The following is a 20000-nucleotide window of genomic DNA, read 5'->3' as shown; positions in this document are numbered from 1 at the left end:
ATATATATATATATATATTATATAATATATGTATATAACATATATAATATATATATTATACACGTATGTATATATATTTGCATTTATATGTGTATAGGAAAAAGGTCTTTTTTTTTCTTTGCTCCTTGCTCATTGTCGTTTTTGCTATGTGTTCTGATGTAATTAACACTGGACTAAAGTTTGAGTAGACTTCCTTCAAACTCTCGTTCCACCTTTAACAAATACTCAAGCACATTTAGGTAACATCAATAACATACGAGTGGAAAAGTAAATATATATATTTGCTTAGTCAAAGGAAAATTGGCATTTGAAAGCAAATTTCCTTTTCCGTAAACATGAATCATTCTCGAGAAACACTACTCATTCAACGTCGGTCTCGAGAAACACTACTCATTCGTTGGCTTTAGTGGTCACTCGTTCCCCATTCGTAAGATATTCTCCACTGCTGTGACTATTGTTGTCAAAGACATTCCCAGTAAAAGGACGAAAAAGACAGGATGTACAAAAACAACAGCATATGTAGGAGATAGATAGGAAATAAGTTAATGTAAATGATGTAGTGATCATGAAATGTCTGACAAGTAACCTTATTCACTTGGTAGTGGTAAGATTTATTCATTTGTAACTACAAAGCTTATCAGTCCTCTTTTTTGTCTTCATTGTTAGATTATTCCTTTGATCATTTTAGAGGCGAGGATCCTTTGCTATTTCTGTGACAGTGAATTGCGGCCAGATATTCCTTTTATTTACACCCTTTAACTATAACTATTTCAGTATCGTTCATAAATGATCATCCCGGTCCCCCCCCCCCCACCACCACCACCACCACCACTACCACCACCACTACCACCACCACAACCAAACCCAATTCCCTCCGCGTCTTTGCTTCCACTAGCCCAGAGTTTATCCAGGGAACTGGAATGTCCACCCCATCCAATAAAAAATGAAACGAAAATATGAAATATGTTAGCTGTGATTTTGATGCCAAAAATGGTGAGATATTTTTTCTTTGGATTCTCTCGCTTTCCTCTGTAAAATTTGTCATAAAAGTCGAAAAGATAGGACCACGAAAAAATACAAGAATAATTCACTAGAAAATAAAATTGACAGTAGATTTTAGAACTTCCTTTGCTGTCCGACAAGGTTTGAAAAGAAGACACCTTTATGAACTTGTCTGCCCTAAGTTTTGAAATGAGATTGCCTTTAGTAATCAGCAATAGTCCCCCATGAATATTTTAATATCTAAATGTTATAAATGCAGTTTTTTTAAATACTCAGTTTTTCACAATAATATATATATGTATGTATGCATGTATGTATGTATGTATATATACAATACACATACGTGCATTTGGATCTCAGGCTTTGTAGTTACAAGCTCATCCAGAAAGTGTGAAGAGGTTTAGAGGGCATTGTGGTTATTATAATTATATACGTATGTAGTGAAAGTAACCAGTAGATATACGTACACACTCACACACATAAATATATATATATATATACATACGTACGTACATACATACATACATATATGCGTGTGTGTGTGTTGGAGGCGTGTATATATATACAGTAGATGTTTAAATGGTGAGTAGCGCAAAATGAAGATATTAAACATATTCTAGGCTTGTTTCGCCTTAGGACATTTTCAGAAGTTTTCTTGAAAAGGCCCCGGAGCAAAACCGGTCGAGATTACATCTAATTGCCACTTATTATATATCAGGTAAAGATTTGCATCTGGTCAGTGCTACAAAACCGCAGAATCTTTCGCCATGCAATTTTCACAGTCAGAAGGAGAGAGGAGAGGAACACTTCTGTCCTGAAGGTTACCTGAAGATGAGTGACACCTGTCAGTCACTAACATGAATTTTAGCCAGCTGATCTTCATTTGCTTGAGACGCACCCCAGATGCAAGCAGTTTATTAATTTTGCCCCTGTAATAAGTGATTGAATGAAAGAAGTATAATGAAGGAATTAAGAGCCGTGTTTCTCTGGAACTTCGAAATAAATATTTAAAAAAAATTCATTTACTTTAGTTTGTAGTCTGATTACATTTGTGTGTGTGTTTGTATGTACATGTGTGTATGTCTGTATGTATATGCGAGTCTGTTTGAATGGGTATATGCGTGCGTGTAGTATCATAAATGCTTGCATACATATTCTGTTTTAGACATGAATATGAAAGTTTATTGGTAACTTAAATGAAGATACACAACAGCAATAAATTAACTCATGAAGTATATTTGAGAATCCCAATTACGAGTCGGGTTCATAAGTTAAATTTGTACATGTCACAGTAAAACAGGCCTCCTAAGGAATGCATCCCTCACAGAGGCCCTCCAGGAAGGAGGCAAGGTCCCTACTAGGCCGAAAGGCATCCTTCCCACGAGATTTCCTAAAGAAAGCGTCCATTCCGTTGGGCCTCAAGCCTTAGTGGCTGCCCCAAGGGGAGGTCCTCCCATCTGGCTGGAGAGGCACTCGTGGGCTTCCCTCGGAAGTCATTCGTGAAGGAGAAGGTTCTAGCTTGATAGGATATCTAGCTTCAGGTTCTCTGAAGGATTTCAGACCTGAAGCATAATCAGCTGGTCAGGCAAGGGCCTTGGGATCTAAGGGGAGGGCAGCCCCAAAGTAAGGACTTCATGCAGAGCAGAAACCCCCAGGCGTTCTTATGATCAGAATTTCATAGGGGTCGTCTTCATTCTTTTCACCTCATGGAAAATAATAGAAAACTATTATGGACATCCACGTTCGGAAGTCTTCCTAATACAGTTATGTATTTCGAATATATCTGAGAAAACCGAATTTTCATTATCTTACATTATCACTTCAGCCAGGAAGAGCTCTGACTTAGCACCTACTCAGTACAGCTAAACGTTTTCAGTTTTGCCTATTCCATGATCCGCATCTGATGAAGCATCTCTTCATTAATTCTCGCACCTCCAGCCATTCATAATCATTCTGTCTCAGCGCAAACGTCATTCGTCTTTGCTCTGTTGCGCTTTTTATGTATTTATTTATTTTTTTATTGTAAATATAACTTGGTATTTAAGCTCATCCTTGAATAAAATATGGTACGCCCATTGCGAAACGGATTACAACACTTCATGTGAATACCGTGGCGATTAATTCACCTGTAGCATTAACGATTAAATACCTGTAAGTTAATCATTTTTGTGACGTTGTTGAAATAAGATCATCTGGTCTACATTTTAAAAGGAAATTAGTATCTGTATTTTTTCCATGCGTTTATCTAGATAAGGAGAAATGAAATTATGTTAATTGCTGGCGTCAAACATTATGGGTATTCATTTCAAAGAATACTTTGATGAGTTAAAAGATTCCGAATTTGATCAAGGATTTGTTATTCTAGTAACCGAATGTGATATCTCCTACCCAGATAACTATTCATTTTTTACCTTGAGCTAACAAATGAATATGCTTTGAATATACTTTTGATAATATACTTTTTGATCAGTTTTTCGCATAACAGAACGTGAACTAGGAAAAGGTGTTTTTATCATAGTATAGAGAAATGTATCGATATTCTTTTATTTTCAATGTTTGTACATTAGTCCCAGAGCGGCCGGCAGAGGTCAGGTAGTGTCCTGTGGTAGAGGAATAATTCATGTCACCAAAATAACAATGTACAGAAAGGACAGGGCTGTTATGCGAAGGCCATCATTGTTTCAGAACACAGTATTGACTTCCGAAAGCCACTGAGTTCCAGTTTATTTTATTCTGGATTCCATCGATTGATGTCAGTGGTCACCAGTTTTTTGTTTTACCAGATTATTCTTTTAAAGTGTCCCTTATTACTTACTGTAAGGCGCATCACAGTCTTAATCTTAAATTCATGTTGTTTAACATGTCAGTTATTAGTAAAACGTTAAACAGCAAATTAACTACTTTGTTCGTTCTGTTAAATGAAGTAATTCTATTAACGTGTCTCTTATTACTGTAGGACACATTATAGTCTTTGTTTTAAATTCATGTTAATTAATCTGTCAGTTACCAGTAAAACTTTAAACATCAAATTGTCTACATTGTTCACCCTATTAAATTGAATAATTTAACCAAGAGAAACTTCACTGTTCACAAACTAAGAGACCGCGTGCCCTATCACCGTAAATCCGTCTAATCACATCGTTCCGGATTTAGCTTGTCTGTGGAAATTGGTAATCCATGCAATGTTCAGTCTGGTAGCCGCTTGTGTTCTATCAGACGGCCAACCTTTCTCCCCTCTGCTTTCTGTTTAGTTATATAACCTTTCTTCATTCAAGCAACAACTTGAGCTTTATATTATATTGTCCATTTTACTGCATTCTGAGGTCAAACAGATAAATTCAGTGGTTAGTCAGTCATTTAACGCAAACCAACGCACACTCATAACTTTGAGCATATTTTACCCCGTAAGATACCCACAGGATGCGTCCACACTACAGTAAAACATGTCACAAACACATTGATTAACTTATCGGACACATATCGCAAACAGGTTGAATACAAGTCAACGACATATTGGTAATCTTAACCACCGCTTCATACGGTTATCCAGCATTTGCCAATGATTCGTTCTCCACTTTCGGCTGTTGACTTGTCTTCAGCCTGTTTGTATTATGGATGCAATAAGTTGCAGACCTGTTTATGACATGTTTTACGGTAGTATGGACGTAACCTAATTAATTTATAAGTTGGATGTTATGAGATTAAGTTATTTGATGATTTTATGCAAGTCCTCGATGTTTGTCGTATTGGAAATATAACTTGAGACATACTTTAGGATGCATTCAGTTTGTAGTTACCTTTCTCAGTGTACAAATGGTAATTATTCAAAGGAAGCCTGTGATAAATTTTCACCTGAATTTAAGATAATTTCAAAGTATGGAAGTGCTTTAACAGTTATAAAGACGATGGTGTTCGTTGAGTTTTATCGAAAATTAAATTTCATCAGAACACTGAACAACGATAAACAGTGATGTTGGAATGAGAAGAATTTATGCAAAATTAATATATGATTTACTCTCTCTCTCTCTCTCTCTCTCTCTCTCTCTCTCTCTCAACACGATTAGCATCAAGTTAGTAGTCTATATTTATTTTAATTAATATGCATAGTCAGAAGACACATACTCACACACACTTTCTCTCTGGTCCTACTTACTATTGAGAAAGCATATTGGAAAACCTAAAAAATAAATAATTTACAAAAATAATAACGCCTCTCTCTCTCTCTCTCTCTCTCTCTCTCTCTCTCTCTCATACTACTCACTTTAGAAAGCAAATTCCAAATCCGAAAATTAATAAGATTTTAAAAAAGGGTTAATAGACAACCTCCCTTCCATCATACCTATGACAGAAAAACCACAAACAAAAAAATTACCTCTTAATCAAGAGAAGCATCACCTAAGGCGATGCCGAGTCACCAATTGCCAAACGTACACGGACCCTCAGGTCACATTGCCTCAGGTGATAAAGTCGACTCATTATGACCACAATGGGGTAAATAGGAGACCTTTATCGCGCGAGAGTACATTATCTTAATTACCCACAACCTGATTATCCTTTAATCATGAAGAGCCAAATGTAATTTTGCGACTGAAATCCGAAAGCCGCAGTGGTTTTCGAGCCGATGCGATTAACCTTCACCTGCGATTTAAATTTAGAGAGACAGAGAGAGAGTGTGTGTGTGTGTGTATATGTAAATTTAGTGAGGAGAGAGAGAGAGAGAGAGGATAAATTTAGATAGAGGTTATATATATATATATATATATATATATATATATATATATATATATATATATATATATATATATGTATATATATATATATATATATATATATATATATATATATATATATATATATATATATATATATATGGTATATATATAAATGGAGAGAGAGAGAGAGAGAGAAGAAGAAGAAGGACGAACTTTCCAAAGATGAATTTGAATTCATTAAATTCCGTGCTGCATGTTTAGGCTTTTATATTGAGTTTCCGACTTAACCCCAATTATTTATTAGCCGTTATCCGCTTAATTCGATCAAGCCCTTCCGTTATAATTCATTTGGGGGAAAAATGAATTACTTTCCCGATTAGGAATTCCAGATATTTCTGTGGGTTGGTACGGATCTTACCAAGAAAGCCTCTTCGTGTATTCTCGCGTTAATGGCTTTCAGTGGAAAGCTTAACCAGAAAATGAAAAGAAAATACGTTTTTTGATATACATAAATAGTCCGTTTTATGTATAAATTGACGCGCGCGCGCGCACACACACATATAGTATGTATATGTGTGGTGGGTGTGAGTATATATATTTACATGTAAATACACATATATATACTATATATATATATATAATATATATATACAGTATATATATATATATATATATATATATATATATATATATATATATATATATATATATATATATATATATATATATATATATATATACATATATATAAAATGTGTGTTAGGCAGACGCAGAGAGAGAGAGAGAGAGAGAGAGAGAGAGAGAGAGAGAGAGAGAGAGAGAGAGAGAGAGAAAGCAAGCAAGCAACATTAGCTCTGAAAACAAGCAAAGATAATACTGGACAGTAGCAGCAAATAAAGAAATATATACCCCAATAAACTCAAAGTACAAAGGAACCAGTACAGCTGTTTTCTCATTTAAGACACACACACACACACACACGTATCCATTCTGGCGCTGTGCGAGTCTGGACTTTCTGATTGCTTTCTAATTCAGGAAAGCTGTTATAAATAGATACGACAATTATGGACTCACTAGAGTAATACATCCGTAGAACCGCAAGATATAATTAGTAGCAGTAATTAGTGATTTCTGTTCTATATTGGCTCGACAGAATTCTCCAATTTCACAGTAACCTCCATCAGCTTAGGAAACCCTTTGCATGTGTGTGTATATGTATATGTATATGTATATATGTATATATATATATATATATATATATATATATATATATATATTATCTATCTATCTATCTATATATATATATATATATATATATATATATATATATATATATACATATATATATGTGTGTGTTTTTGGTAAAGAATGCCCTTAAAAACACCCTCGTGAAGAATAGCATATTATAATTCCGGGAACAGCCGTTTCCTCTCTTCGGACAGGTAATAGATTTAAAGAGACAAAGGGCGTACTGTATATGTATACAAAGGAGGGCTAATTCAGAAATATACTGTCAGTTCCAAGATATTTGGAGGTGGTCCTTGTGCTTGTTCGTTAGATCAAGGTGGATTCTGTCATTTGACCTTTGACCCGACCGTTGATCTTGAAAACGATGCGTAACAGATTCCAGTTGAACGTTTATGTTGAAGTATTTTCTGACATGGAGATTTGCCGATTAAATCCATTTATATAAGATTTATTACAGGTAAGACAAAGGACATTATATACAATAATGTCTTTGAGATTTTTCTCTTGATATTAACTACAGCTTTATTGGCAGTCTTTGGACGGTCAAAAGCAAAAGGACTTACACACTTTATATTTTAACTTTTATGTGGTTTATCTTAACTTTTATAAATCTTTTATTTCATTTAACTTTTTATGTGGTTATCTTATGGGGTACGATAGAAGATTTGGATATATTTGTTAAACATCTTAATAAAATCAAGTTTATTGTTGGGCTTGGAAATATGGTAAGTGATAAACCTAGCTTTAAAACTAAACAACGTAATCAGAGGAAAATGGCAGAATTATTTTTATGGATAAAGGATTCTTTTTGATACAGAATCGATGAACTCTAAATTGATATTAACACCCAAGAGAAATTAACTCATAAAAATCCTCTCTAAAATATACAAATTAATTTGTGAAGAATCAGATGAATAAACGACATTAAAGAAAGTACTGAACTGTTGGCGAAATTTAAAGTAATTAATCGGACACTTCCCAATTTTTATGGCCTGCCAGAAACCCACAAAGATATTTTACCTCTCAGACCAATAGTTTCATGTGCGGGAGCATTCAATTATAGAATTTCAAATTGGCTATCGGGTCTCCTCTCTCCATTTTATTCATGTTTTCTCCCTTCCACGTAATAGAAGGCTTTGTCCACGCATCCAGAGAGGCTTATATACCCCAGAGAAATGTCAGGCTATCAAGTCTACATGTTGATTCTTTCTCTTTTCACCAAAGAACTTATAAAAGATGTCTTGCAGTTTTTATCATAGAAACTAAAGCCTCACTCGGATAATGTCCCGCTAGTTTGAATGAAATCGTAAAATTAGTAACAGTGTTTAACAATTTTCAGCTGGATAAATTTTCTACATACGGAAGTCTGGCGTTAGTATGGGCAGTCCTGTGAGTTCAGAGCTTGCTAATTTACATATTAAGTAAAAAAAAAAATACTTTGAAATTGTGACAATGAGTCCCGTTAAACCAACGGACATGGTTCGGACGAGATATGTATACATGTTGATTTGTGAAATCCTGGCTGAGGCGCTCTGAATTCATTTTTCTCCAGATTAAGCAGTGTAGTAACAAGTACGAATTAAAAACAGAATGGCAACAGAGAACAAAATTACTATTCTGATGTCATACAGTCATAAGAAGTAACGCATAATATAAATGCATACTATCGACAGAAAACCCACTTTTGCATTGTCCGGCATTTTTGCCTTTTCAGTTACCACGATGTCTCAGTTAAATTAGGCTTAGTCTACAGTCTATTCCGAGGGCTTAGGACTTGTTTTCTAGAACATATAGACTAAGAATTTCAACTGATTTGTAACCAAGTATTAAAAATACCCCAGCTACATGTCTAAGACCTCTACAGACCCAACCAAATTTTCTGTTATAACCTCCCAACAAACGCGAGAAGCCTCAAATTGACTCCTGGGCATAGAGGGTCATGGGCATGTTGTGCTATAAACAACTTTGTTATAAAATACTGTGATGGCAGCTGCCAGGGTTAGAAATCGCATGGGTCTACCAACTTCATCCCAAAAGACTTGTTGAGAACCGGAAGGCTAAGAAATATCCTCTAGTGTGAAACCCCTGTATGAATGGAGAAGGCATATGGCAGAATATATATATATATATATATATATATATATATATATATATATATATATATATATATATAAAATATATATATATATTATATATATATATATTTGTGTGTGTGTGTGTGTATTTGTGTACACATGCAGACAGCAGTTAGGCAGCTCTGGGTTTGTTGGAATAATAGGATGAACGACCACAATGAAATTCCAAATGCTGTTGGCATATTACTCCCCTCAGAACATAATTACTAGAGAGTGAAGCTTGTAGCCTCATTCTAAAATGTTTCATCAAGCTGTTTTCATATCAGTAATTAAAAAACTACGAGCTTTACTTCCAATTACACATACCCAGCGAACTACAGAACTTTCTCTTTGGAGCCCAAGCGCTTAATCACTAACAGCTTGTTTACCTTTTCTCAGGTGATTTAACATCGCTGAGTTCGGAGCCAGTCATCGACAGAGGGATTTCATAATCCCCGTAGCCAGACGTAGTGAATATTCGCTTAATTGAAAACTCTGGCCGTCCACTGATTAGTTACGTTTATGATTTGTGGTGGTGATTTAATACGTAACGCCTTTGATAAGAAGACTTCCTGAACGCGGCTTTCCAGCAGCAAAGGTAAAGTGCAGCTCAACTGTTATCCAGTTGCATTGTTCTTGTTGTGCTAATTTTTCTTTGTACTTACGCTTATAGCATTTTCTTGTTTTTTGGTTATCTGTTATTTCCAACTTAGTGTCGTGTTTAGGATTGTATTTTATGTCAGGTTTCTCACTTAATGTGTAATGTTGGAGTACAGTTTCATCTTTTCTCTTAGTTATTATGTCTGTCATCGTTGAATTGAGTTTTGTCCATAATAAATTTAGACCTGGTTAGAGGTATGTATTTTTCACACATTTTGATAGTTTACACCTATCTAAAGATTGTGTTTTCCCTCATTTTTTATAGAATTTATAGATTATTGTTGACGTATTTCTCAGTTAATGTAGAGTTACTGTTATCGTTTTATCTATGTCTCTTGCGCAAGGTGTTCGGAGATGCATAATTATAAAGATTCCTTGTTCGTGCACAGTAAAATTGCCTCTTTGAAATGCATGTAGTTATATATGGGTCAGGGGAGGGGGAGGTTAAGATTTAAGATTTAAGTTTTGTAATGTTTCTCATTTAAGAGGGAAAGCCACTGTGCCTGTTTTACAATTCTTCTGATTCATTGTACAATTGCTGATTGTGTTTAGTCATGATTCTCATAGTCAGGAGGAGGTAGGAATTTTTTGGGTGGATATCTAACTATTTATCTATAATAATAAAATCCGAGTGGATCTTTCTTGTTTGTCCGCACCGGTTGGGGGCGGGGTAGGTAGGGGATCGGGAGGGTATGGGGGACATGACACATCCACCCTCCTCTTGCAAACCTGTTTGTCCGCCCAGGTGTGGGCTTGGTAAGTAGGGGATCGGAAGGGTAGGGGAGACATGACGGGCAGCACAGGGTTCCAGCGCATCGTAGCGCGCGCCTCCAAGCTCGTATTTTATATTTCTTATTTATTGGAAAGTTTATGTTGTAATTTTGTTATGCCTCATTGATATTTTAATGTGGTAGGCCTACTCATGATTTCAGATTTTTGTATTCAGTGTTTGCTTCATGAGTGCACTCTTGTTAGTCTTCTCATTTTCTGTCAGAATTTAGTTTGATTTTTTTTATTACGGAACGTAAGGTTCAACGCTATATTTGTATAATTTTTCTTATTTTATTGCGGAATTCATGTGTCCCTTTGTCTGGTACGTCAAGAAATGGTTTTGTGGATTGCATATGTTTTACATACCTCGCATTTTATGTGGAATTCAAATTCCATTTTCACTACTCTTATTACTTATTCATTCTTGATTTTTTTTAGCTACCAAATGTGATTTTTACCGTAGTTTTTCTTCTGCTGCGAAATTCAGGACTATTTTGTGTTGGGGGGGTTGTTTAATTATTCAGTTAATGGTGAGTTCGAGGTAGCGTCAATGTGGTATTCATTCGGAGTTCCTCATCCCGAAGTTAATGAAAGGTCATTTAAGATTTCATATTTCATATGTAACGTATGATGCTTTTATGTATATATATATATATATATATATATATATATATATATATATATATATATATATATATATATATATATATATATATATATATATATATATATATATATATATATAAATAGTATGTCTTGCATAGTATATTTTATTTAACATGTAATATGAAATGTATAATGTATAGAATATTCATTTCTTACACATTATTACAAAGGAAAATTAGCTGTTATGTCATTGATCAAAAGTTTATTTTTTTCTATTCTTGTTTTTGGTTGGGGTAAGAATTTTACGGATCTGGCGGTATTTTAGATTTTCAAAACGTAATTTTCTTAATGAAAGTAAGTCGTTTGGGTTAAGAGTTTCTTCGTTATTAGCAAAAAAGTTTTATTTATTTAATTTTTTTTTGCCGCTCTTAATGCGTTGTCTAATACAGAATCAGTATCTTTGAATTTCTCGCAGCATTACTGATTATATCCGTTTCATTCTCAGCGTATTCAGGGCTACAAATTCGTGATGCTTTTAAAAGCATGGATGTGAGAACTGATTACTTTCTTTCTTTTTCCATAATAAAATGTACATAAGGCAGAATTATTGGCTGGATTTTTGTACTTGCTATATATAACCCATTACTACTTGTATGTAATAAGCAGTCTGAAAAGGGGTTGATGACAAGGTATTTAGCTAGGGAACGAACATGTAAGTACCTTCATTTTTCTTGTTAAAGTTAAGTATGTCTTAGTGTTACCAGACCACTGAGCTGATTAACAGCTTTCCTAGGGCTGGCCCGAAGGATTTGACTTATTTAACGTGGCTAAGAACCTACTGGTTGCTTAGCAACGGGACTTTACAGCTTATTGTGGAATCCGAACCACATTATAGCGAGAAATGAATTTCTATCACCGGAAATAAATTCCTCTAACTCTTCATTAGCCGGCCGGGGAGTCGAACTCGGGCCTAACGAGTGTATGTATGTATATATATATATATATATATATATATATATATATATATATATATATATATATATATAGTAATTGTAGTATATGGCCTTTTAAGTATATATATTTATATATATATATATATATATTCATATATATATTATATATATATATATATACATATATACATAAAAGGCCATTAAGTTATTAATTTATATATATCTAATAAAAAATGACCATTATAATATATATCTACAGATATACATAAAAGATAGATAGATAGATATATTACACATACATATATATATCTGTATATATAAATGACCATATATAATATATATATATATATAGATATATATATATATAGATATATATATATATATTATATATATATATATATATACCTATATATATATATATATATATATATATATATATATATATATATATATATATATATATATATATATATATATAAAAATGAGGAGAAAGAGGCAGATTGAAAACGCTCTGTAAAAGTTATCACGACAGATAATTGCCATCCTGCAGCAAATCCTCTTGGCACGTTCTTTTGAAGAGTAACGAAGACTCCTAACTGGTACAGATAATTGTTTTATTTCTCACGCGGATGAGGACGGTAAAAGTCAGAGGCTGCATCCCCGAAAAAACGGTTACGATTTACAACCAATTATGTTCAGTTTCAGTCATTAAAAATTCAATGACCAGAGAATGGAAAACGTTTACGAAGTTAATTAATGTTCCTTTTAACTCCGAGTTGAGCGAGAGGTTTTTTTTTTGGTTCCAAATAAATGAATGGTAATTTAGCTTACTGAAGCCTTTTCTGTGTTAATTTGGATTTAATCCACCTAGTGTGTATATCTTTATTTTATTATTACAGTATATGCTGTCACAGAATTTTTTTGTTCCCGTTCAAGAATCTGAGAACGTTTCTGTATATATTACGGAGAATTTCATTTTCTTCTGATATTCAGTTAAGTGACACGAAGTTTGAGTATGTAAGCTGGAAATTTTTATGTATCTTCTGCCCTTTCTATTATCTAGAAAACTGTGATATTCAACACTTTCTCTTTCACGATTTGAATTTTAGTTTAACTAAGAAACTTCATAAATATAATCTGAATAATACGAACCCCAGTCTAACATGATATCTATAAGAGCACATTAGTCTAATTAGGGGCTTGAATAAAATTAGAAAATAAAAGCTTAGGGTTACATTCAAATTTCTAAATGAGAAATTTTTATTATTGCAACTTGACTCACAGTTATCCCCTAGGAAATTCCCATAGATATTCTTTTTCCACCCTAATAATTATACCTAAGAGCTTAATTTTGTAATTAGATAAAGTACGGTTTTTCCACCTATTTAAATTACCTCGACTAACCCAGGTAGATGAAGGTTAAATATTCACAAGTGTTTGCCTGTTTGTTTTCCTGTCCTTAATATTTCAAGGGAATTTTGTAGTAGTCTGTTACAGGAGAAGGAAGAATTTCAGAGATAAGAGGATTTTTGCATCGGATCCTTTATGAACTTTGATGAAAATGAAAGTGGATTAGCTGTGGTCTTAGGAAGAGTTTCTAGAATTCTGAATAAATTTTGAACTTTTGAATTCTGATGAGCTCCCAGGGTGTTTATCTTTTTCTAGTTCGTTTGCGTCACAAGGTGCGCTATTATTTTATTTATATATTTTGTCAGTTTCAACGAAGCAAATGATAATATTATACCGGAAATAAAGCAGTCTAACGTTCGTCTGAAAATCCCACATCCTTTAATTTTTCATAAGGGTCTGGATAACAATACATTCTGTCTTTGGCTGGGTTGCTCTCAAGTTTTATATTTTACAAAAAAAAAAGTAAATACCTGAAGTTTCAATATTACTATAGCTTGTGATAGAATTGTTTTGTAGTTTATATCGTAATTTAAAAAGTGAATACCTGAAGTTTCAATATTACTATAGCATGTGATAGAATTGTTTTGTAGCTTATATCATAATTGAAAACGTGATTTACGTAGGTAAAATGCAATTCAGGTTACACTTTTAAAATGAGTTAGGGAATAAAGAATAAAGTCAGTGTAGACTTTTAGGGGAGGCAGTGAAATAAGGAATGAGATGAGGTAGTGAAATAAAGAATGAAACCCAACTGTAAACTTTATCACAAGGCAGTTAATGGGGAATGAAGTGGATGTAGGTCTTAATATGAGTTAGTTAAATAAGAATTATATCAAATCAGTGTAGGCTTTAACAGGTAGTAAAATAAGGAATGAAATCCATGCAAACTTTAAGAGAGAGTTGAAATAGGGATGACCTAGCAGTGACATAAACGTGGAGCATAGAAAGTGTTTATATATTATGGAATGAACTGAAAATTGTATAAGACGAGGAAGTTGAACTGAAAATTGCATAAGACGGGGGAGTTAAAAAAGACCTGAGATCAATTTGAATTTCAGATAGGTTTTAAAATTGATAATGGCCACTGTGAAATTTTAGGACTGTGTGAGAAGGACATGAGAAGCTGAATGAATTCAGAAAATCCTTCAAGTTGATAGGTGCTGAGCAAGAGAAAGTCCTTTGAGATTAGATGTTTAAATACTGAATGAGATCCTAATATTTTTGTAGGCCAGGAAGTTAAATATTCAATGGAGATTAGGTAATAAAATGCTTATGAGATCAGAAAGTCACTCAAGACAAGGAATTTAAATGTTAATTGAAAAGAGATAATCATCTCAGAATAGGGTGTTAAATGAGATCGTCAAATTCTTGGAGAAAAGTAGTAAAATATTTGATGAGATTAGAAAATCCTTTGAGATTAGTTAAGAAAATTCTTGAGGCGATGCAATGAAGTGCCTGAATGAGATCAGAACATCTTTCAAGGCGTGATAGTTAAATTTTGAGTCGAGGTAGTATAATAGGAAATTGGTAAAAATTTTAAGATCAGGCAGTCAAGAGGAATTCATGTGTACAAAGGTGTGATAGGAAAAATACACTCAAAATAGACTTCATTGCAGTTTAGGGAATATTGCAGCCATTAATGAAATTAACGCAAAGTTTAATACTCGTGGCGAAATAAAGAATGAAGTAAAAATAATTTGATAAGACTAAGTGGTGAAGCTGGAAATATTATCAACGTAGACTTTAGAATGCAATAAATAACTCCGAAATGAATATGTGGCTTTTATGACGAGGTAGAGTATGGGAGAATGAAATCACTAAAGCTTTTCGCCTTATGGTCGAAAATTTTTATACCTCTGCAAAAATCATGCAAGTTATCCATTTGACTTTCAGTATGAATTTTAAGAGATGTCCTCTGTTAATTGTTGTCTCTCAGATTTCCAATTCGAGAAAGATTCCTCGTCTGTCTGCACTGTGCATCATGCAAGAAGCGCTGTAAAGAATGTGAAGATTCAGCTTGCAAATCCTCTTATCATTTTGAAAAAGACGAGAAAACTCCCCGTTGAGTTTCCCCACCAAACATGAAATCGAATGACGGAAGGGAAGACAGAACACCACTTGTTTTTGTACTTTACTTTCTCAAGTGATTAACCTAAGTGCATGAGATTTCCCTCCCTCATTTTCCTCTTCCAAGCAAAAAAAAAAAATAAATAAAATCTCCTCGCCGTAAGATTTACCTCTGCCCTTATTCGCATCCCTCTTATATTCGCCATCCGTAAAATTACACTCTTGTTCATCAGGGTAATTAGATAATTACATTCAGCTTTCATTACAATAATTAGCTTCGCCGCGAAAGCACCGTCGTCTCGTTTAACACATCATAAAGCAATGGGCAGCTTCCGTCGTCTCGGAGCTTGTGCTTTGCTGTTATTAAAAGTGGCTGGTGTTGTATCATATTTTCTTTGTGTATTTTGTCTGTTGTTGTGTATGTTAGTGTTTATTAAAGCGTTTCATTCTCTGGTAATGGTGTATGAATATCAAGATTTTTTGGAGAATTTTGATCGACATTCTTCAGTTGTTTGGTGCTTGTATTTTAATGTTCAAAGTGCCTGGAATTGTATCGTGTTTTTCTTGTAAATTTTGCCTATTGTTATGTACAGTATATTGCAACAGTAGACGAATATTATCATGTTACTTTCGGCATTTGTTAATGACTAAACCATCAGTCACTTTCGGTCACATTCATGATTTTCTTGAATAAGATGTAAGTGCTGCTAGTATGTTAGCCATTATATCGTGCCATGAAAGATAACGCTACGACGCTTGCGTAAGAATTGGAATTACAATCGTTACGCATTCGGGCATATTCTTTACTAAATGCCAATATCATAGGACAGAGTAACGGTAATTAAAAAAAAAGATAAAAAGTCTGCGTTAAGTTAGGTTAAGTTATAAGAAAATGGCTTTCCATAGACATTTCCTAAGTTTAATTAAAGAAAACGTTGTAATTCATCATTGATATCGTAATTATTGTTTTTATAGAGCTTAAGTAGTTGCTATGTAGGGGTACGTCTGCACCAGAGAAAAATGTCAGAAACAAGACGGAAACTTATCTCATACATATAACTAACAAGTTGACAACAAGTCGGTGACTGTGGGTGTAGAATGAACCTTTGGCTAGTGCTGGATTCTCGTATGAGTCACTGGTCACAGATACCAGTAAGTCATTAACTTCTCTCCAACATGTTCGTGATATCTGTCCAATAATCACCGACATGTTTTTAACATGTTTTAATGAAGTGTTGGCGCACCCAAACTATCATAAAATCTCAGAGATCATTGTTGCGAAAGTCTCAACTTAGAAACGTACTCTAGAGAGGCTTCGATTTGACAGATACGAGAAACATCTCAAGAGGAACATAAATTATTCCTAAGAATCCATCCGTCGTGTTATGCTTTAATCTTGATGAACTATTTATGATGATCCCCGTAGGGGGTTAGTACCGTCAGTGCACCTCATGTGGTGCACTGCAGGCATTACTTATGGTTCTTTGCAGTGTGCCTTCACCCCCTAGCTGCAACCCCTTTCGTTCCTTTTTGTATCCCTTTCGTATTCTCTTTCTTCCATCTTACTCTCCACCCTCTCCTGACAATTGATTCATGGTGCAACTGCTGCGTTTTTCTCCTGTTACACCTCTCAAACCTTTTACTGTCAATTTCCATTTCAGCGCTGAATTGCCTCATAGGTCCCAGTGCTTGACCTTTGGCCTAAATTCTATATCCAATTCAATTTAATTAAGCATTAATCATGATGAGCTAAATGTCACTTTTAAATGGATCAGTCGAGTTTGGAGGAGTAATGTCATTAAGTTGGAGTTGGGGGGGTGTTTGATTGGTAAGATTGCAACCCCCCCCCCCTTCCCAAAAAGTAAGAAATGCGCCGAAGTTTCTTCGGCGCAATTCGAGTTTTCTGTACAGCCGCTACAGCGTATAATCAAGGCCACCGAAAATAGAACTATCTTTCGGTGGTCACGGTATAATGCTGTATGAGCCGCGGCTCATGAAACTTGAACCACTGCCCGGTTGTGGCCTATCCTATATCGTTGCCAGAAGCACGATTACGGCTAACTTTAACCTTAAATAAAATAAAAACTACTGAGGCTAGAGGGCTGCAATTTGGTATGTTTGATGATTGGATGATGGATGATCAACATATCAATTTGCAGCCCTCTAGCCTCAGTAGTTTTTAAGATCTGAGGGCGGACAGAATAAAGTGCGGACGGACAGACAAAACCGGCACAATAGTTTTTCTTACAGAAAAGTAAACAAATTTGTATTTAAAACGAAGATTTTTGTCAAAGGTTATTTATGTGTACGCATTCATTAAGGCGGTCCAGCTAGACATTATCGAAATATTCAGAAAGTCAAGTTAATCTAAAACAAAACAAGAGAAATTAAGATAAAACTGATTTTGATTTACACGTACGTATTCATAAAGTAGGTTCAGAGAGCAAAGTAACGTAAACAACAAAACAAAATTCAAGATAAAACGAAAAAAAAAAAATCAAGTTATTTTCTTATGAATAAAACAGAAAAAAATTCTCAGAAGACTCAAGAAATTTTTTTCTCATTAAACTCTGCAGAAGGAGGCGCACAAAGGCCTCGGGTCTCGAAGGCAGAAAATTTTTAAGAAAATGTATCACTTTAGCATAATTAAGGGAAGAATCACGCCTTTGTTTAGGAAGACACGAAAAAATACATAACAAGAGAAAGAGAACAGACAACGGAGGACTGTTAGTTTCTTAAGTCGAAGCGGCTTATCTCTCTCTCTCTCTCTCTCTCTCTCTCTCTCTCTCTCTCTCTCTCTCTCTCTTAAAAATCTTCGTCTGACAACCCTTATGGTCAGAGTCAACAGACTGTAAATCCAAGAGGCTCCCCCCCCCTCCCCACGTAGGAGAAGAGTTCCGTCAGTGCACCTCACGTGGTGCACTGTAGGCATTAACTGAGGGTCTTTGCAGAGTCCCTTCGGCCCCTAACTGGAAACCTCTTTTATTCCTTTTACTGTACTTCCTTTCATATTCTCTTTCATCTGACTTTCCACCCTTTCATATTCTCTTTCTTTCATTTGACTTTCCACCCCCTCTAACAATTGTTTCATAGTGCAGCTGCGAGTTTTTCTTCCTGTTACACCGTTCAGACCATCTTACTGTCAGTTTCCCCTGCAGCGCTGAAACGGCCTCACAGTTCCCAGCGCTGGGCCTTTGGCCTAAATTCTATATTCTGTTCTGTTGCAAGAGAACTCCAAAGAGAAATCAGCCTGTAGAGAGAGAGACGAGTTAAATAAATACGAAGGAAATAGAAAATAAAACCGATACACCTGAAATTCAGGCGACGTCAGCGGAGAGCAAGAATGAATTTGTTCCTCGCTTGAACATTTGGAGGTCAGAAGATTTCACAGCTACACTAGGCTTGCAGTGAAGGGATTAGAATAAAAAAAAAGGGGGGGGGCTTAAGTAACGTTCTTTTAGTTTTCAGAAGAAATGTGAAATGTTCGAATGCCATTCTTTTAGGTGTGAGGCTGTGATTGATTTTCCCCTGATTGGTGGCACTAATTTTCTTTTGTTCCCATTATGGTTTTGGTTAAGTGCAGACAATTAAAAACAAAACAAAATATACTTGTATTTACAAATTTCATAGTTTCCTGTATCCTTTGGTTTTGACATTCTTCACCAAAATTAAAAGAAACGTATTTGCCAAGGACTGTCAGAGGAAATAGATGTTTATGAAAAGTTTTCAATAATAACAATTAATCTTCGACCATAATTAAAAAGATAAAAAAAAGATATGAAAACTCCTCTTATAATACTGTAAGGAATTAATTTGTATTTGCTCGTCAGAGGGACAATGACATTTGGGTAAATTTTACAGTTATGGAGCAACATTTTATCATTTCTGTAATTAAACCCCTTCCGGTAATTACATTTGTAGAATCAAGTGTCTTTTGAACGTTAATTATTTTTGAATGTCGACGTACCTTTCTATTCGTAATGGTCTCTTAACTGTTATTCACCTTTACGTGAAAAGTGATTTTACATGTTACGATGATTCCATTGCAACTGATTATTTTAGGAACATGTTAAGTTGCAATGCCTCATTTTATGAAGGGAAAATAACATTCATTTGAATAATTTAATTTCCTGTTGCAATTTAGCCTTAATCTACCAATTACAGCCCAGGTATCATGATCAGTTAGGTACACTGGAAATTGCATGTTCGCCGGCAGGCATAAATTCATGGAAATTTGCATCATTAAGAAGAGAACAACCGACCTTATTTTAAAGGCCTTGCGTAATTTCAGATTGTAATTACAATGCTGTTCAGGTCGGATATACCTTTGCAGGAACTTGCAATTTAAGGGCATCAGATATTATATATATATATATATATATATATATATATATATATATATATATATATATATATATATATATATATATAATATATATATATATATATATATATAT

The 20000-nt window shown here is 34.4% G+C and overlaps 1 long non-coding RNA gene across 2 annotated transcripts in view; it reads left to right on the top strand.

Annotated features, from left to right (window-relative positions):
* The window catches only part of LOC136826169 (uncharacterized), a 159519-nt gene that overhangs the window by 21276 nt on the left and 118243 nt on the right, over positions 1-20000 (top strand). For both annotated transcript variants that reach the window (XR_010849531.1, XR_010849532.1), the window contains one exon: positions 9476-9674. This is a non-coding gene — a long non-coding RNA (uncharacterized lncRNA). The remainder of the gene's footprint in view (positions 1-9475; positions 9675-20000) is intronic.

The sequence above is a fragment of the Macrobrachium rosenbergii genome, chromosome 40 (genome assembly GCF_040412425.1).
Source record: "Macrobrachium rosenbergii isolate ZJJX-2024 chromosome 40, ASM4041242v1, whole genome shotgun sequence".
NCBI classification, from domain to species: Eukaryota; Metazoa; Arthropoda; class Malacostraca; order Decapoda; family Palaemonidae; genus Macrobrachium; species Macrobrachium rosenbergii.
The sequence above is the reverse complement of the archived record's forward strand: the minus strand, read 5'-3'. Positions and strand labels throughout refer to the sequence as shown.